Source organism: Schistocerca americana, chromosome 2 (assembly GCF_021461395.2).
Source record: "Schistocerca americana isolate TAMUIC-IGC-003095 chromosome 2, iqSchAmer2.1, whole genome shotgun sequence".
In the NCBI taxonomy this organism is placed as follows: domain Eukaryota; kingdom Metazoa; phylum Arthropoda; class Insecta; order Orthoptera; family Acrididae; genus Schistocerca; species Schistocerca americana.
Window position 1 is genome coordinate 69083024 of NC_060120.1, and position 21607 is coordinate 69104630.

General features: G+C 40.8%; 1 protein-coding gene across 1 annotated transcript in view; it reads left to right on the forward strand.

Annotated features, from left to right (window-relative positions):
* The window catches only part of LOC124594757 (L-threonine 3-dehydrogenase, mitochondrial), a 303130-nt gene that overhangs the window by 247728 nt on the left and 33795 nt on the right, over positions 1-21607 (forward strand). The window lies entirely within an intron of this gene.

A 21607-nucleotide genomic window follows, 5' to 3' on the forward strand; every position in this document is an offset into this window, starting at 1 on the left:
AACTGATGGATGAAAATCATGTATAATGGTTAACCCAGATTTTCAATCAAATTTATGTATCTGGAAACATTCCATTGGAGTGGCTGAAATCAGAATTTATTACTCTGCCCACAAATCCAAATTGATGCAGAGATTATCGTATGATAAATTTAATGAGCTGTATCTTGAAATTGTTTTTGAGGGTGATACAAAGAAGAATATATGGACTACGTGAGGAACAGGCACAGCCCCTAATCAGTTTGGATTTGTTAATGCCATGGGTACTAGGGAAGCCTTGTTCAATGTATAAGTATTATTTTAGAGATGTAGAGATGTAAATAAAAATGATAAAAATGTATTTGCTTGTCTAATAGATTACCAGAAGGCTTTTCATAGAGTAAAACACGACGAGTGGATTTAAATTTTGAGAAATATTGGAATGGAGGAAAGAGATCTGCGAATCATCAAGAACCTGTACTGGAATCAAACAGTGGTGTTGTGTATTAGTGGAGAACACACTGAAGCAGTCAAAATTCTCAGGAGAGAAAGACAGGGATGTATCTTGTCACCCATACCATTTAATATATATTCATAATTCATATTTAGAGAATCCCTGGAAGAAGTAGAAGGAATTTTGATAAACGGAATAAGATTAAACAACATTCGATACGCTGATGATACTACTGTATTCAAGAGTTACAGTTATTAATGGATAGAGCTGTAAGAGTTAGTGGTCAGTGTGGGCTTGAAATAAACACCAAAAAGACAAAACTCCTGGTTATAAGTAAGGAAAATACCAGGTGGCTATAGTTAAATTTTCCCTGTTTCACACGTCATAACACGGAAACTAATTACCATACAAATACCAAACTTGGTAGCATTTGCATAATTTCCACGCATCACAGCGCCGCCCAGTTCGAACTATGGCTACCAAGTGCCGTGATCAGTCATCGTGATTCATAATCTCAAACACCTGAACAGTTGCAGTGCACTTGCTGACATGTCAACATGAGCTTGGACAAAAGGAGTAGGGCATCACTGGTGAAGCTCTACTATCAAACAAAGAGTAATGCTGCAGCTGCACTTCGAGAATATGGTCGACTGAAAGGATTACGGAAGGAACCTCTTTCTCGAATCAACTGGAGAGCTTGATGTCACTCCAGAAGAGGCCGACGATCGGTTGCACCACACTCGGTTGACGAAATCACTGTTGCTGTGGCAGACAACGCTGGGCGCAATTCCCAATCATCAGGCAATGAGCGTGCTGTGTCACGACAGTCGAACATCCTGTGGTCCACTGTACGGAAGGTGCCTCGAACCATTCGCAAATGGTATCTGTACAAGATCCGTATCATACAGCAGCTTGCACCCCAGGACGCACAACGATGCGTTGACTTTGCTCTCCACTTTCTCGCAAGGATTGAAGTTGACGAGGCTGGCCGTGGACCATCCTATGGACATACATAGCTCAGTTTTCTCTGACAGGTGAGATGAACACACAGAATTGTTGAGTGTGGGGATCTTCACCTCTAGTCACTGCACTTGAAGTTACTCTGTATGGTGAACTTGTCACCATATGGTGTTGACAGCTATGTTCATCATTGGCCCCTTCTTTTTTGAACAGGTTGGCACTCAAGGACGAAAGTGCGACTGGCCAGCATTACTGTGATATGCCAGCATGTCATACGCGCCTTACAGGAGAGAGACGCATTAAACTCAACAGCTTTCATGCAAGATGGGGCCCCATCGCACCTGCTTCTCTGTAACACATTTGGAAACGATCGGATCATCTGCCAATCGTCATTTCCAAATGCTTGGCTGGTGCGATCACCTGATCTCCTCCCTATGATTTGTGGTTGTGGGGCTATCTGAAGGACAGGATTTACCAGGATAACATTCACCCAAGCACTGATCTGAAGTGCAGTATATCAAGAGAGGTAGCCAGCATACCTACGGACATTCTGCTGTGCACAATGCAATCCTGCACTTTCAGACCCCTCTGGACACGTGGGTGCGATATTGAACCCCTTTTGTAGTCGTAATGGTACCAGTATGTAATGATATGATGTACCGCAGCAGCACATTAAAAGTATTTCAGTTGAATTGATTCTGCATCATTTCTCTTCCCAATGACCTTGACATTATTGCTCGCATGGTTATTAGTTTCCATGTTATAACATGCTAAATAGGGAAAGTTTAACCATCCGGTATTACAGGAGTAAACTTAGTCATAAACTAAAGAACTATAGAAACGGTAAAACAATATACATACCTTGGAACCATAATAAATGAAAATTGGGATAACTCGCAAGAAATCAGGATTCGCATCGGAAAAGCAAGAAGTGTGTTTCAGAAAATGAGTGCTCTCTTCAAAAGCCATACCCTAACTCTACGAATAAAAGTCAGACTTTTGCACTGCTATGTATATTCTGTCCTATATGTGATAGAGGCATGAACCTTAAATAAAAACAGAGAAGAAGCTGGAGGGCTTTGGATTGTGGCTTCATAGGCGGATCCTGAAATACTCTTTACCCAGAGTGTGACAAACGTAGGAATTTTGATAGGAATAAACACATCTAAGTTAATCAAGATAATGAAATGTTGAAAGTTGCAAACCTAGAACACATCATACGTAATACAAATAGACATGATTTTCTCCAAAAAATAATTCAAAGTAAAATCAATGGCAAAAGAGGTAGGGAAGAATACGAATATTTTGGTCTGATAACCGTACATACTGGTTCGACATGTCTTCAACAGAACTGTTCCGTGTTGCTACCAGCAACAAAACAATAGCCATCATGGTCGCCAACATCTGAAACAGATACGCAGCGAAAATAGAAGAATTTCCGAATATGTGTGGTTTTGAGCTTATTATGCACCCTCCCACTGACTAGCTGAAAGAGAAAGATCATGCAGCACTCTTACTTGTGTTAAGAACTGTCTATATCAACTATTCATCAACAACGTCTCACATATTTGCCTCCCTTGCCAATTGTGTCAAATTTGGCAAGACAACTAGACTTCGATCATGTGATTCAAACATCTGCTGACCAATAGGCCTCAAAGTGCCATTGGCAGTGTTGTAGGGAAGTGGTTGTAATATACTACCCGATGCTGAACATATTGCGGTTTACATGCGAGAAGGCTGCTGCTGTTTTCTGAAATGTGTCGGCACATCAGGGACCGTGAGGAGTACCACTTCGTATCGCAGCATTACCGACACCAGACTTTCCTCAATGTACAAATCAGTTTAATAATTAGTCTTGTGTTTTAAAGTGACATAAAAGTAAATTAAACAAATATACAAAATAAAATTAAATGCAGTTTTCATACATTTTACAATAATTCATTATTGAGTAGCGTTTGAAGTCGAATTCTTAATCTGATCAATCATATCAGTTTTCGCTCTTGGTTGAGCGTCATCCAGTTTCCTAGATATGGTAGTCTTGGGTTCCTGGCAACTATCTTCATCGCTACTTTCCAAATCACTATTACTATTTCTTCAGTTTCCTTTTCCATGAAAGCGTCATATTTAACATTTGCACATTCATTCGTGATTCAGCCGAATTGTATGTTAGTTCTTTCAAAGCTGCAGTGGGTAAGTTGGGACGCGAAGAGGTTTGTTAAGCGGTTGAAAAGCGGGCTCAAGTGCATGCTCAGAGCTGGTTTATGACTACTGTTTTGCTTTATTGCATTCCAAATGCTTCTGATTGTAATAAAATGTTATCCAATTCGTATCATAATGACTATTCCCCCTCTTCGGTATATAGGGCGTGAAATCAAATATTTTTCTTAACAAAGCGATGTCAAGAAATGCGTCGTTCTGAACTTTCACCAGGATGAAGGAAAGTGTACATCGAAATAAAACTACTGGAAGAACTTCATTATGAAACGAGCGTGAAACTTAGAGCAAGATCTTAGCGATAGCAGCTCAAGCGAGTGTGCTATAAAAGGAATTGTTATAATTAAATGTAATGAAAATTGCAAATATATTTATAAATGTTATTTAAATTTCTAGCTACCGCAGTGTTCTAATTCTGAGAGAAAATGTGTGTGGAAACCGGAAATTTAAATGAAGAAAATGTGCTCGGAATAAATTACATATTGGCGGCAGGAAATTTACTTTTTTGTGTCAGTTCTGTAAAGAGGAAGACCATCTTTTCATACTGTAGTAGAAGAACAATATTATGAATTTTAACACCCGAAACTAAATAAACTCATAACAACAAACAAACTCCAGTAGTTCATTGTTTCCAAAACAAAACCAATCGAAACTCTGGGTGATGATTAATGGCTTTTGCATAGAGAGCGAAACTTTTGCAGACATTGTGTTACTGATAAGTAATGTTTACGTTCACATTCTCTATGGCATCAGAAAATTAGGAACAGTTATTCTGATATATCTGTATATAAACTTTCTGCTCTGCGTCGGAACACATCGCGAGATTTCTTCAGGGGGCGCCTGCTTTCGAGATACAGTACAATGACATGTTACAGTCTGTAAAATTTCCTCTAAATTATACCGGCCCTGTAATACATGAAACAGAACTTTTGCTGTTAATTGTGGCTCGACGATACGCGTCCTTTGATTCAGCGTATTACACGAAAAATATTATTACACCAAAAAAAACTATTAGCTCGCTCGAATTCCGTCAGCATTATCTCGTGCAATGTATATATCACTAGTGCAAGTTTCATTTGTGAAAGTATGTGTACTGCTTAACAAGAAATTATATTTCTTCTATATTTCATCCTAACGAGTATTTTGTGTAGTTCCAGTGCTCTCCCAATTATGTTATGTTTAAATCACATTAAATCATCTTTAAAATAACAAGACGAGGTGGTAGTGTGGCGTTGGACTGCTAATCCAATGTGCTCTGCACGTTTGTGTTCAAATCCCATTCTCGTCGAATGAAAAAAAAAAGTGCTAAAAGGGACGGTTTCCATGTACTTTAGCTATAGGTTTTCATACAAATTTAAGGAGTTCGCGTAAGCATTAAGTGAAGAATTCCGTTTGTTGTCGTTACACATTTATTTAGTATTGCTGTATCTACCGGAGAATTACAGGTTTTAAGTTTTCTCTTTTATTTCTTTTCAAAACGCTTAAAGTCTATATCGCCCATACACTATCTTCGGCCTAATTTTTGGGGTATACAGGTTTTTGAGTTTTAACGTTGTTTTAAGTGCATTACGTTACGATACTAATACTATACACATATATTAGTATTCCACAGAACTTTATGTGACACTGTTATTGTCTAGATAATTTTTTGTAAAAAGATTGTAAACAGCCATGGGCGCGAAGTGTTAGAGCTGCCATAGGAAAGTTGGTTCTGAGGTTCTATACAGCTGTTGTGATAGACGGTTACAAATGGTTCAAATGGCTCTGAGCACTATGGGACTCAACTGCTGAGGTCATTAGTCCCCTAGAACTTAGAACTAGTTAAGCCTAACTAACCTAAGGACATCACAAACATCCATGCCCGAGGCAGGATTCGAACCTGCGACCGTAGCGGTCTTGCGGTTCCAGACTGCAGCGCCTTTAACCGCACGGCCACTTCGGCCGGCGACGGTTACATTGAGGGGAATCTAGTGGCATTGGAATTGGGGATGTAAATGGGTCTTTTCCATGGTATTGCAAAATATGTTCAAGTTATAGGAAGATAGCTGAACAGGAAGGGAAGATAGAGCCCTTTAATGCCAAACAGGATAGTGTTAAGGAGGAACTGATGAGATTGAGGAGCGAAGGGTGAAGACAGCTGGGAAGTGGTAGCAAGAAACAGAAGCCACAGGAAGAGAACAGTTTACGACAACTTAATCATTGGCACAATTGGCAGTTAACTGCGGAAGAAGCTCAAGTAGATGTAAGTGTAGTTAATACTCAACAGACTTCTACCAGGAAACCGACTGTTGCAAAAAAAATTGAAAGTAGGAGGAAGGTTCTGCTGTTAGGTAGTAGCCATGGAAGAAGTGTGGGCCAGATCTTGCAGGAAAAATTAGGTGCCAGGTACCAGGACACAATTTTTTTCAAGCCCAGTGCATGTCTTAGCCAAGTGATCACTCTGAGGGTTTTACAAAGCATGATCATGTTGTGATAATGGGCGGAGCAGGAAACAGTATCGATAGTTATCAAGGCTACAATATTGAGTGTGACCTAGTAAAAATAGCATCTGCAACGAACCATACAAATGTTGGCTTGGGTCCTGCTTTCATGCGATATGATCGACCCCAACTGAACATCTCTGTCAGGAGGGTCAATATGGAGTTAGATCAGCTGCTTCAGGTGGCTACTTTGTTAATTATTTGTTTGGTTCCTGTTGATGCTATTGGTAGGTGACGCTTCACAAGGCATGGCTTACGTCCCATTTGGAAAGGGAAGGGTAAATTGGCTGGAATGATAGCAAAACCTTCAAGCAGAGCACTGAAATTCATGTAAATGCCTCTTTTTTAGACAAAGACCAGTGTCCAATGATTCAGCATTGAATGGAATTAAGCTTAATGAGAACCTCAGACAGGCAGGTATTAGAGCTGTTAAAATATCATAATATTCTCCTAAAGATAGAGTGAAAAATGGCATTAGTATATTGTATCAGAATATCAGGGGGTTAAAAAACAAAGTAGATGAGATTCTTGTTTGTTTAGAAGATTCAGATACTGAGGGTGGATAGACAGATATACTGCACTTGTCTGACTATCATATCGTCACAGATATGGAAATGGTAAATGAAGGTGGATGTAAGCTTTCAACACATATAAGTAGAGAGACTATAGAGAGAGGAGGGGTTGCCTTATATGTTAAAATTATCATAGTGTGAAAAATTTAGAAACTAAAAAGTTTTGTCTGAAGCCACATATAGAAGCTTGTGTCTATGATATTAAACTAAATAATGGTTCTTTTATAATTGTAGTTGTGTGTAGGTCTCCACTGGGAAATTTTCAGGTATTTCTGAAAAACTTGGATTCTTTGGAGTGCTATCTGTCAGACAGAGGGAAGCAAATTATTGTCTATGGCATTTCAATGTAGATTTTTGAACAAGTCTGATATAAAGAAGGGACTTGAAGTATTACTTGGTGCTTTCAATTTGAAATCGGTTACTGGTTTTCCTACTGGGGCCATATAGGAAGGCAGCACACTGATAGATACTGTTTTTATAGACCAAGATACATTTCATAAAATAACAACTTTTCTTGTTAAGCATGGTCCTCCTCACCACGATACACAGCTAGCTACAGTATATGACATAGCTCCATAAAGTAATGAAAAAGTCCTCCAAAACAGTGCATTAAATTAACTATTCAACAGTTGCAAATGTTAGTAAAAGCTTTAGCAATAGATAGACTTGGATGAGGTGTACAGGGGACCTGATGCTAATTTAACATTTAACATATTTCATGATTCTTTTGTGAGTATATCTGAAAAAGGTTCCCCTAAGAAAACAGTGAAACATAATTGTAAAAAAACCATCTAAAATGTCGTCACTTACTAAAGAGATAAAAATACACACATAAAAAAAAGTTTTGCGTCACCTGGTTCCCAGAACTCCTGAAGATAGACGTTGACTGTGGATATTGTACCACAAACACAGTCCCTTTGACTGTTCAGAGGTGTCACCGAACCCGTCCAAAGATGTAAGCAACCACGCATGTAGAGCGCCTACTAGACAGAGTGGATCCAACAGCCGATCAGTTCCAGTCATTCCACCAGGAAGGAGGTACACAGCTTGTGTTGTCTGTAGTTCAACCATGCCTCGACGGTCAATACCGCAGTTCGATCGCGTCCTCATTGTTACTTTCGCCAGGAAGGGCTCTCAACAAAGGAAGTGTCCAGGCGTCTTGGAGTGAACAAAAGCGATGTTGTTCGGACATGTAGGAGATACAGAGAGACAGGAACTGTCGATGACGTGCCTCACTCAGGCCTCCCAAGGACAACTGCAGTGGATGACCGCTATCTACGGATCATGGCTCGGAGGAACCCCGACAGCAACGCCACCATGTTGAATAATGCTTTTCGTGCAGCCACAGGACATAGTGTTATGACTCAAACTGTGCGCAATAGGCTGCATGATGAGCAACTTCACTCCCGACATCCATGGCGAGGTCCATCTTTGCAACCACGACACCACACAGCATGGTACAGATGGGCAACAAAATGCCGAATGGGCTGCTCAGGATTAGCATCACGTTCTCTTCACCAACGAGTGTCGCATGTGCCTCCAACCAGACAATCGTCGGAGATGTGTTTCGAGGCAACCCGATCAGGCTGAACACGTTAGTCACACTGTCCAGCGAGTGCAGCAAGGAGGAGGTTCCCTGCTGTTTTGGGGTGACATTATGTGGGGCCGACGTACGCTGCTGGTGGCCATGGAAGGCACCGTAACAGCTGTACAATACGTGAATGCCATGCTCTGACCGATAGTGCAACCATGTCGGCAGCATATTGGCGAGGCATTCGTATTCATGGATGATAATTCGCGCCCCCATCGTACACATCTTGCGAATGATTTTCTTCAGGATAGTGACATCGCTCGATTAGAGTGGCCAGCCTGTTCTCCAGACATGAACCCTATCGAATATGCCTGGAATAGATTGAAAAGGGCTGTTTATGGATGACGTGGCACACAACCACTCTGAGGGATCTACGCCGAATCGCCAGTGGGGAGTGGGGCAATCTGGACAAACAGTGCCTTGATGAACTTGTGGAGAGTATGCCACAACGAATACAGGCATGCACCAATGCAAGAGGACGTGCTACTGGGTAATAGAGGTACCGGTGTGTACAGAAATCTGGACCACCACATTTGAAGATCTCGCTGTATGGTGGTACAACATGCAATGTGTGGTTTTCATGAGCAATAAAAATGGCGGAAATGATGTTTATGTTGATCTCTATTCCAATTTTCTGTACAGGATCCGGAGCTCTGGTGATGCAAAACTTTTTTTGATGTGTGTATCTTGTAAACAGAAAAGGGAAATGCATCTCACAGCTAGAAGGAGTAATGATCCAGAAACAGTCAAACATTATAAAAACTAGTGCACTGTATTAAGAAAAGTTATTAAAAAGTCCGGAAGTATGTGCACTATGTCTGAGATTAGCATCTCTGATAATAAAGCAATTTAGAATATTGTTAAAAGGGAAATGCAGGAACTGAGAACACAGGAAGACTATTCTTATCAAACTGAATGAAAAATTTGGTAACAAAAAGTCAGAAGTAGAAAATCTTTTTAATAATCATTTTTTTAAGTCTTGTAGAGGAAAAAAGTATCCATCTGTTCATTAGAAAACGCAAGGCTGTAGGAGGAAGATGCAATGCCTATGCAATTTGGTAAAACTGAAATTCAATAAACCTCTCCTACCGAAATTAGGAAAATAATAGAGCCACTAAAAAGTTAAATGTTGGCATGGAACTGATGACATTTCCAACAGGTAAGTAGGATTCTCAGCCACATATGTAGTAGCTCACTGAAACTGGGCATTTTTCCAGATAGACTGAAATATGCTATTACATAAGAAGGGAGATAGGTCTGATGCTAACAAGAACCACCCAACCTCACATTCGACAGCTTTATCCAAAATTCTTGAAAAGTAAAGTATCCACAAAAAATGCTATATATGCTTTCACTGATCAAACATTAAATGCTCTGAATTGGGTTTTATTGTTATCTCTCAAAGGCTTTTGACTGTGTGAATCATGCAATTCTTCTAGATAAGCTCAGTATTGTGGTATGAGTGGGACAGTGCACAACTGGTTTAATTCCTATTTAACTGGAAGAATGCAGAAGGTTGAAATTAACATTACAGAGTCTGCAAAAATCATTAGAGTCCTCTAATTGATGAGGTATCACAAACGGTGTCCCAAAGGGTTTAGTCTTGGTTCCCTTTGTGTTCTTAATATATATTAATGACTTGCCACTCTATATTCATTAAGATGCAAAGCTAGTTCTTTTTGCTGACGGTACAAGTATATCAATCACTCCCAACAACCAAGAAATTGGAAATAACGTCTTTCAGAAAATTATTAAGTGGTTCTCTGCAAATGGATTCTCACTAAATGTTGAGAAAACATAGTACATACAGTAGTGCACAGTAAATGGCTAGCACCATTAATAAATATAGACTTTTAACGTAAATCTGTTGCTAAGGCAGGATATTCAAAATTTCTGGGTGTGTATTGATGAGAAACTGAATTGGAAGAAATACATTGGTGATCTACTGAAATGTTATGCTATTAGGGTTACTGCAAATTTTGGTGATAAACATGTCAGTAAATTAGCCTACTAATCCAATATCATTCACTGCTTTCGTATGGCATTGTATTTTGGGGTAATTCATCATTAAGAGAAAAGTATTCATTGCACAAAAGCCTGTAATCAGAATAGTAGCTGGAGCCCACACAAGATCTCTTTGCAGACATTTATTTAAGATACTAGGGATATTCACAGTACCTTCACAATATGTGGGGGTACCCAAAGGAAACGTAATTACTTTTTTTAAAAGTTACATATTTTCAAATTATTTACAAAACAACCTGAGCTACTTCAAAATACTCTACGTTGCAACTAATACATCTGTACCACCAGTGCTTTCACTGTTGGAAATACTTTTTGCAGTCTTCTTTAGAAATGGCTGACAGCTCCTCCTTCGTTTTTTTCTTCACTTCTTAAATTTTGGCAAGTCGGTGTCCTTTCATGCCCCTTCCCATACGTGAAATAAGAAAAAGTCGCACAGAGCCAGGTCAGGAGAGTAAGGTGCGTGTGGCAGCAGAACCATGCCATTTTTAGCCAAAAACGGTCTAACAGAGATGGCTGTGTGCGCAGGTGCGTTGTCATGGGAGAAGAACCAGTCTCCTGTCTGCCACAAATCTGGTCTTTTTTGATTAACACTGTTGCTCAATCTTCTTAAAACTTCCAAATAAAAGGTTTGACTAATGGTCTGACCTGGGGGGAACAAACTCTAAATGAACTACAGAGTTGACGGATCCCCAGAGTGAGGTTTGTCATCAATCGACATGTCGTCATTTTTAATCGAACAAACCACTCGACACGAGTTTTTTCCACAGCGTGGTCTTGGTAAGCTGTTTTCAATATTAAAACAGTTTCAATAGCATTTTTACCGAGCAGAAAACAAAATTTCACGGCTGCACATTGTTCACTTAAACTAGCCATCACAAAAAACGAAACAAGAACAAAACAACGATGGCAAAAACAATCACAGCGCTGAACAGAACAAGCCAAATCAACAATACAGGCGGCACTGAACCTTGCAATGAGTTGCGCTATGCACACCTAGCGGCAGAAATGCGTACTACACAAGCTCCCCACACATTAATGTTATTCGGTATTTTTTTTTTCTTTTTGGGTGCCCCCTCATAAACATATTCCCTTATAAAATCTGTTATTAATAGCCCATCCTAATCAAAAATAATAGCAAAATGCGTACAGCTACAACACTAGAAGAAATGATGATCTTCACTGTACTGGGTTAAATCTGACTTCGGCACAGAAAAGTGTAAATTATGCTGCCACAAAAGTCTTTCCAACCAGCATTAAAAGCCTGACAGATAGCCGACCAGCATTTAAAAACAAACAAAGGATTTTTGGATGACACCTCCTTCTACTCAGTAGATGATTTTTAGATATGAAGTAGTAACTGTAAACTGAATCATTCCACATCATTAGGAAATGTGGAATTCATTATCTATGGAACAAGTATTAATGTAATGTAACAATGAAACTGGATTTCTGTATTTGAAAATAGGGCCCAATCATACATCCTACCTCGAGACCAATGCTTGCTCTCGGCGGCCGTCATAGCACGTGTATCAGCTACTTGGAAGTCAGCATGACTAATTGTGTCATGTAGTGATTTATTCACCTTCCATAGCGCCAAAATCGTTATGGCTGAGGGCATGGATATAACAGAAGAACACAATTTATATTCCTGCACATTAGGTGTCGTAAGTTTACGTTCTGAGCCTCAGACTGAGATTTTGAAGTTACCAGTTTCGCCGCGAGAGGGGCTTAGTACTATGGCGAGGGGCGTAGTACGGTCTATCTGCGTAAGATCGCGCAGTCTCCATCTTGGATTATATGAAGCGTTCGCCTGAAATTTGCACGCCGAAAAACATGTTAATGAATAGTGAGAACTTCATTACCTCCTCTGAATCTAATATTATGTCATTACTGAGACGAATTTCTGCGATGTTTAATTGTGGATGCATCAACATTATAACCGTTCAAATGGCTCTGAGCACTATGGGACTCAACTGCTGAGGTCATTAGTCCCCTAGAACTTAGAACTAGTTAAACCTATCTAACCTAAGGACATCACAAACATCCATGCCCGAGGCAGGATTCGAACCTGCGACCGTAGCGGTCTTGCGGTTCCAGACTGCAGCGCCTTTAACCGCACGGCCACTTCGGCCGGCCTATAACCGTTCCGATACCTTTTAGCGCGTATGTTGTGATGTCACCGCCAGACACCACACTTGCTAGGTGGTAGCTTTTAAATCGGCCGCGGTCCATTAGTATACGTCGGACCCGCGTGTCGCCACTGTCAGTGATTGCAGACCGAGCGCCGCCACACGGCAGGTCTAGAGAGACGTACTAGCACTCGCCCCAGTTGTACAGCCGACTTTGCTAGCGATGCTACACTGACAAATACGCTCTCATTTGCCGAGACGATAGTTAGCATAGCCTTCAGCTACGTCATTTGCTACGACCTAGCAAGGCGCCACAGCATTTGATATTTATCTTATGAAGCATGTACAATCAAGAGCGATGTTCGACAATTGTGGATTAAAGTTAAGTATTCCAAGAACTACGTTCTTTTCTTTATAGGATAATTACTTTACCTTGTTCCAGACCTCACGCCAATCTGCGTGAGCTTAACGCGTGCCTTTCGGCTACCTTCGAGTGGCTTGGCTGTCTTGCCACGCCACTACATATGTTATCGCTCCCGTATATGTTGTGTGGCTGTTTTATTAACAGAATGGAGTTATCTGGTAGGTCTACGATCAGAAACTAAAGCGATTCCTTACCGACGAGTGCTGTAATTTGCAATATAAACTTTTACACTGCGGGGAAAGTGTATGGCAACGTAAGAATTGTACGATATCTCAGGAACGCAAATGTCCATGCCAGTAATTTTCGCTCAGTTCGCTTCGTGTGGGAGGCGGCTAAATTTTCAACCGTTCTGCGCATCCCTCTCTATTAACTGCAAGCAGCCAATAAAATTCTCTCTCCCAGCGGCTAGCAGTTACAACTAGATTGCGAAAATGTCTCTCCCGCATACTGCGCTGTTGTACTTCGCGACAATGTAGTTCATTCACAGAGCGACCGAATTATTGATTCAGCTGTAATTGTTACATTCTTGTAGCACTATAGCTGTGAATGTCCCTCTGAAAATGTTTTGGTGCGATTTCTAAATACATATGTCAAGTGACAGCAATAAACGCGAAGGCCTCACAAGCAGGAGGGTAGGTTTGCTTACTGCATTTACAAATTTCTCAAACGTGGATCTGAAACGGGACTCCTATTTTTGACATACTGAAGATAGAGGAACGAACTGCAGAAGTATGTGTTGGCAAGAGAACTGTACAGCGAATAGTAAATGAAAATGTCAAAGCTACAAAAGTCTCAGGAAAATTTCGTTTTGTGTAGCCTGAAAATATCGAAATCGCAAGACGCCTGTAGCTTATCAAATGGCTCTGACAAGGGAACCTCCCCATCGCACTCCCCTCAGATATAGTTATAAGTCGGCACAGTGGATAGGCCTTGAAAAACTGAACACAGATCAATCGAGGAAATAGGAAGAAGTTGTATGGAACTATGAAAAAAAAAAGCAAAATATACAAACTGAATAGTCCATGTGGAAGATAGGCAACACCAAGGTTAATCTAAGTTCAGGAGCGCCGTGGTCCCGTGGTTAGCGTGAGCAGCTGCGGACCGAGAGGTCCATGGTTCAAGTCATACCTCGAGTGAAAAAAATTTTATTTTCAGACAGTTATCAAAGTTCAGGCACTCACACATAATCAACTTCGCTCTCCAAAATTCCAGGACATGTTCAGATTTGCGTGGACATATGCAGGATTTGACGGTCTACACACGGAAAAATTTGAAAACTTTAATAACATATGTTTTGACAGAGCATAGGGAAAACGGTGCGACTGTGAAACTGTTGCATTCATTTGTTGCAGTTTATGTGACAAACTCTTATGTTTTTTGGGAGTAATTATCACATCCACAAGAAAGCCTAAGGGCAAGGTAGAAGAATCTTTTTAACCATTCGCCAAGTGTACAAGTTAGGTGGGTCGACAACATATTCCTGTCATGTGACGCACATGCCGTCACCAGTGTCGTACAGAATATAGCAGACGTGTTTTCCTGTGGAGGAATCGGTTGACCTATGGTCTTGCGATGAAATGTTTTCGGTTCACATTGGAGAGGCACGTCCTTTCGTCTACTAATCGCACGGTTTTGCGGTGCGGTCGCAAAACACAGACACTAAACTTATTACAATGAACAGAGACGTCAATGAACGAACGGACAGATCATAACTTTGCGAAAATAAAGAAAGTAAACTTTTCAGTTAAGGGAAGACTTGACCCATGGACCTCTTACTCCGCTCCTGAGCTTAGCATATCCTTGATGTTGCTTATCTTGCGCATGGACTATTCAGTTTCTATATTTTGCCTTTTTTTGTCATAGTTCCACACAACTTCTTCCTGTTTTCTAAATTGATCTGTGTTCAGTTTTTCAAGGCCTATCCACTGTGCCAACTTATAACTAAATCTGAGGGGGGTGCGATGGGGAGGTTCCCTTGTGAGCACTATGGGACTTAACTTCTAAAGTCATCAGTCCCCTAGAACTTAGAACTGCTTAAACCTAACTAACCTAAGGACATCACACACATCCATGTCCGAGGCAGGATTCGAACCTGCGACCGTAGCGGTCGCGCGGTTCCAGACTTTAGCGCCTAGAACCGCTCGGCCACACCGGCCGGCGCCTGTAGCATAAATGAATGGTTTAAAGCGCTCTGTGTTTAAAATATAGGTAAGTAGTGAATACCTGACATCAGATAAAAACTTGTTAAATTATGCATGTGAAAATTGGCTTCAAAGGTGGCCCTTTGTAAATGCACAGAATTTTAAAAGACCTTTTTTTTTCAAATATATTAAGAACAGAGTTTTTGATTGAAAGAAGTGACATAGGTGCAGCATGAACCACATCCCTTACAATTAGGCACGGTACGGAGAAAGAGCTTGTTCAAAAGTGTATTGGTTTGATGAAGCATGGGTGAACCAGAATCATTCCATGAATACCTGCTGGAAAACGAGTGGTGGTACTAGCGGTTTTGAAGTCCCATAGGAAAAGGTTCTCCGACAAGTATTCTCTTCTTATAGATTTGTTGTTGAGAGTAAACTCGTATTTAGGTGTAAGATCAACAGCAGTGACTACATTCGGAAATGAACGCTGTCAGTTTCAAGAAGTGATTCAGTGAACAATTCTTGCTATAACTTGCTTCGAAGTCGGTCAGTGTAATTACCGCGACGGTTATCATTCAGCTGTTGCGGAGAAAACGGGAAGTACAAACACCAGGAAAGCGGATACTGTGCTGTGCTTAAAAATAAAAATATTCCGCACAGTATAAGCCAGACTCGTATCGAACTTCCGCAGCTCGTTAAGTTATACAATTCAAGAGGACAGAACGTACAAATCTGACTAACTTGCACGTGAATGTGGTCGCACAGTTTGACGTTTACTCGCAAATCATGTCGGTATAAACAGGTAGATCTGATTTGGGCACAGGTCAAAAGATGTGTGCGGTGTGCGGTGGGGGTGGGGGTGGGGGTGGGGACAAACTTTGAAGATAACAGACACTGAATCGTTTGTGCGTGAAACAATGAGCACACTGTGTGGGGCCCGTTGAAAAGTTTCAGAAGGAATACTTAAAGCCCTGTACCTGCCACCCTAAATTTACAATCAGGTGATTCGGACACGGACTGATAGCAATGATGATGGTAGATGTAGACTTTGGAACAAAGTAAAGCGTAGGTATTTCTTGGTTTTAAAGATCCATGGTTTACAAAACGTGTTTGTCAACCTATCAGTTGCCGCGCGGGTTAGCCGCGACGTTTTAGGCGCCTTGCCACACAGGTCGTGCGGTTTCCCCCCGTCGGAGGTTCGAGTCCTCCCTCGGTCATGGGTGTGAGTGTTGTCCTTAGCATAAGTTAGATTAAGCAGTGTGTAAGCCTAGGGACCGATGACCTCAGCAGTTTCGTCCCATAGGAACTTATCACAAATTTCCAAAAAAATTCAACATATCAGTTGCATACATAGAGAGAACTTCCAGCCTTTACTGATTATGAATTTGTATCTTATGATATATGCAGATTATAATGTTCTGCATATTGCCCAAGGGGAAATAAAGTTTTCCCGGCGTGTTGTATGCTCTAATTACTCGCGAGAATGCGGCCGGATGAATACGCCAAATGGCTCTGAGCACTATGGAATTTAACATCGGAGGCTATCAATCTCCTAGAACTTAGAACTACTTAAACCTAACTAACCTAAGGACAGCACACATATCCATGCCCGAGGCAGGACCCGAACCTGTGAACGTAGCGGTCGCGCGGTTCCAGACTGAAGCGCCTAGAACCTCTCGGCCACACCACGGCTGAATACTCCAAAAACTCCGATATTGCGCGAAGTAAACCCATATCATTTCCAAGGCACGAGTTGGAAAATGTGTTAAAATGACAGGGTGGGTTACCTGTCGAGATATTGGTGATTTTCGACGCTATCGGTCAGTATTCCCTCGAGCTATTCTCAGAAGATGGTTAATTGTTGGCTTGTTCGATGGACCATAAAAGCGTTCTCTCAGTGCAATGTCGAACGGGTTAATTTACACCCATAACGCCTGTTGACAGCGAAAAATATGATAACATACTGAGAATTTTTACGTTTGTCTTTTGCGCTAGTCTTTTCTACTTGTAATTCTTCTTTACGCTCAGTCATTCACATTTAACTACAGTCAAACACACCCACATACACGCATTTAAAAAATTACATTGAGTAGAAACAATTTCACCATATGCAATGATTTCGATTTGAGTTTGAAATTAATTTTTTGTTGTATTACATTTTGACACATAATATAGCCCCAATTGCAGTAAATGACAACTATCGCAATCAGTTTCGATTATCTTGTTGTCAGACAAGTCATTTTGAGAAAAATTCTACTTGACGTCTTCACAAAACTGCTTCAGTTGTTGTTCTCTTCCTACGTCACGCAGTCCAAACCTGAGGACCAGCTGACGCAATCTCAAGACGTAAAGTGCAATTTCTCTTATGTAGACGCTTGATCGAAATCGGTTTTAAAATGTATTATTCCTCTCATAGCCAAATCCGTTGTAACCACGCAGACCCTGCATCGCTACGGGACTTAGGCGTAAGCGAAAGAAGAAGAAGAAGAAGAAGACTTGAATGTATAATACGATGTACCATAGGCAAATTAACCTGACTGCTGAACGCAGTAACACAGTTCGGCAACGAGTACTTTAATCATCTTGGGGTTGAAGCTCTTTTCTTCCGTGTTTGCTTTAACAATATGTATATTTTGGATAGGGTCCGCCTTCAACAAAACACATTTTTGTTTTTTAACCCAAACATGCTTCACTGCAGTTGCAGCATCTTCAGTGGGCTTTCATTATCCATCTCTTAAAGACAAAGAGTGTTCTTTGCTGTTTGTATACATGTAGCTATTAGTTTTTAAATCGTAATTACAGATATTAGAAAAAAACACATAAATTACGAACCTTTTTACCACATTGTGTGGTTTGTCTGATGTGTTGTGTTTCTACAGTGACCGTTTTTTTGCACAGTTTGTCATCTGCAACCACTTATACCTTAAAGTAGACAAATTGTTTCAGCCAAAATTACGATTTGAAAACTTGTTATTTTTATGTCTGAAATTATTTAATTCTATGTGTGTCTCTATTTTCATAATGTTTCACTTACGTTTTCCTTTTAATCATCTTCATCACTGTTGAACACTATATATTGAGTTGTCTCTGTCACTGTAACTGTTTCACTGCTTTACCAGCTGTAAAAGCAAACGTGGCGCGCAGTGGAACAATTGAAGGTGTAAAAACAAGATGGCTGACAGTGGAACAGTTGAAGGAGTTCCTGACGGTTGTTTTGAATCTTTCAGAGGTGTTAGTGATTCTTTTTTCCTTTGTGTGTGTTGAGTGTGAAAAGAGAGAGAGAGAGAGAGACAGGGTGACAGTAGGTTAAGGGATTTATTTTATTTTTATTTTGTGTGTGTGTGGGGGGGGGGGGGGGTGAGAGCTCTATTGGTTGGGCTTGTCTGATAATTCCTTGAGTGCCATTGCAGAGAGCTGTGTATTCATTTATCACTTGTTTGCCTTCCAATACAGCTTTTTGTATCTGACAATTTTCCTCAATTATTAGTTTTTGTGGGGCGCTGTTGCTGTATTTGGGAAACACCCACAATGACAAACAGATGGTTCACTCTCACCTACAACAACAAAGTGGTCCACAGAATAGGCAACATACTCAAAAAACAAGGGGTAAAAATAGCCTACAGGACAGACAGCTCAACACAGAGAAAACCACACAACCAACCAACACAAGCACAGAGAAACACAACACATCTGGTATTTACCAACTAACATGCCTGGACTGCAAAGCAGTTTATATAGGACAGACAAGCAGAAACGTTAATACCAGATACAAAGAACACAAAAGAGCATTAAAAAGTAACAGCTGTCATTCCGCATTTGCCAAACACCTCATGGACATGAAACATAACCCAACAAACATCAGTATGGATTTGAAAATTCTCAAATGCAGCAACAGCCCCCCACAAAAACTAATAACTGAGGAAAATTTTCAGATACAAAAAGCTATAGTGTACGGCAAACAAGTGATAAATGAATACACATCTCTCTGCAATGGCACTCTGTTCTCTGCCCCCTGTTCTCTGCCCTCAAGGAATTATCAGACAGGCCAACCAATAGAGCTCTCACCCCCCCCCATCCCCCCCCCACACACACACAAAATAAAAATCCCTAAACCTACTGTCACCCTCTATCTCTATCTCTCTCTCTCTCTCTCTCTCTCCCTTTTCACACACACTCACACACACACACACACACACACACACACACACACACACACACACACACACACGCACACACAAAGGAAAAAAGAATCACTAATACCTCTGAAAGATTCGAAACAACTGCCAGGAATACCTTCAACTGTGCCACTGTCAGCCATCTTGTTTTTACACCTTCAATTGTTCCACTGCCCGCCACGTTTGCTTTTACAGCTGGTAAAGCAGTGAAACAGTTACAGTGACAGAGACAACTCAATATATAGTGTTCAACAGTGATGAAGACGATTAAAAGGAAAACGTAAGTGAAACATTATGTAAATAGACACACACATACGAGGGGGGATCCAAAGGAAACCGGATTGTTGTCATAAAAAATTTATTGATGAACCTTTTTACAAAATTACTTCGGTCACCTTCAAAATACTCTCCATTACATTCGATGCACTTGTCAAGTCTCTTTTCCCACTGTTGGAAGCATGTTTGGAACTCTTCAAGTTTGATATTGTCCAGTGCCCTTTGCGAAGCTGTTTCTACCGCCTCAACATCGTTATAACGCTCCCCTTTTAGCGTTTTTTTCATTCGTGGAAATAGGAAAAAGTCGCATGGGGCTAGGTCCTGCGAATACGGAGCGTGGGGAACGGCAGACCACCTCTGAGATGCCAAATAGTGGGTCAGTTGTAAGGCCGTGTGTGCCGGAGTGTTGTCATGATGCAGAAACCTGTCACCTTATCGCCAAAGTTCCAGGCGTTTCCTCCTCACATCCTCTCGCAGACACCTTAAAACATCCAAGTAGAAGTGCTGGTTAACAGTCTGGGCAGGGGGTACGAATTCCCAATGCACAATTCCACGAACATCAAAAAAAGACAATGATCATCGTCTTCACATTTGACCTCACTTGCCTTGCTTTTTTTTGGTCTGGGAGAGTTGGGAGTCCTCCACTGGCTTGACACTTGCTTGGTTTCTGGGTCATACCCGTAACACCTACTCTCATCCTCTGTAATGACTTTGTTCAAGAAGTTTGGATAACGTGCAATCTCTGTTTTCAAGTCCTGACACACATTCATACAGATGGTTTTTTGCTCCTGTGTGAGAAGGCGCAGAACAAATTTAGTAGCAACACGTCTCGTGCAAATCCTCATTCAAAATCCGCTGGCACGAGCTCCAACTGATTCCTGTATCTGCTGAAATTTGGTCGATCGTTTGGCGACGATCCTCGTTGATCTTTTGGTGGACCTTTTGAATGTTCACATGTTCACATGTGTGTGAAATCTTATGGGACTTAACTGCTAAGCTAAGCTTACACACTACTTAACCTAAATTATCCTAAGGACAAACACAGACAACCATGCCCGAGGGAGAACTCGAACCTCCGCCGGGACCAGCCGCACAGTCCATGACTGCAGCGCCCTAGAACCTTTTGAATGTTCTCCTCAGTTCGCGATGTTGAAGGGCGTCCAGAACGAGCTTGGTCTTCAACACACATCTCACCGCGTTTAAAGCGCCCAAACCACTCGAAAACCTGTGTGCGGCTCATAGCGTCCTCCTGGGAAGCTTCCTGAAGCATTTGGTGTGTGTCTGTTGCAGTTTTTTTAAGCAAGAAACAAAATTTCACATACACTCTTTGTTCTTTTAAAGTTGCCATAACGACTTCGCAGAGGTAACCCGCCAACAGACAGAGAAACACAATACCACACTTGCACGTTCAGCTCTACACTGACCGGCTGCACAGCTGTTTCATGGTATCTACTAACACCATCTAGCGTGAGAACCCTGCACTACGTCTACTTTATTATTACTTTATTACTATATCTTCGTCGTTTACCAGCCATGGCTGGACAGACTGCGTCACAAATACAATGTTTATCAACTAACATTTATACAACACCACATACAAAATTTATATTGCAAATGAAATAAAATATTTATGCAGTGCACAAAAACACATAGAACATAGAGAAAATGAAATATAACTAAACAGGAAAGTAAAACTTCATAGCAGCAAATGAATATACCATAAAGCAAAATGTTTACAAGATCACACACATAAAGTTTCATTTTGGCAAAATGTGTACTTTAAGTAAAACACAAAATTAAATGTGCAGCTAACTGAGAACATAAAAAGAAGATTAAATTTAGGCAAAATTATATATAAAACATAACAATATTTATTATTTTGTCCATGCACTAGAACCACTGTTGAAAAACTCTTCCAAGGAATATAGTGGATGTTGTTTCAAGTCCTGAGCAATTTTTTTCCGAAAAAATTCAGGTGGCAGGGATTTTACTTCTGGAGGCAGTTGACTGTACATTTTTAGGGCGACTGTTGGAAAGCTGTCTTGTGCACTTGATAGGCGACACCTTGGCACTTCAATGTTCCTCTTACAGCGAGTGTCATCATTATGTATTTCTTGTCTTATGCTGAAATTCCTTTGATTTTCTTTTATATATACGAGGCAGAAAAACATATACTGGCTAAAAACAGTC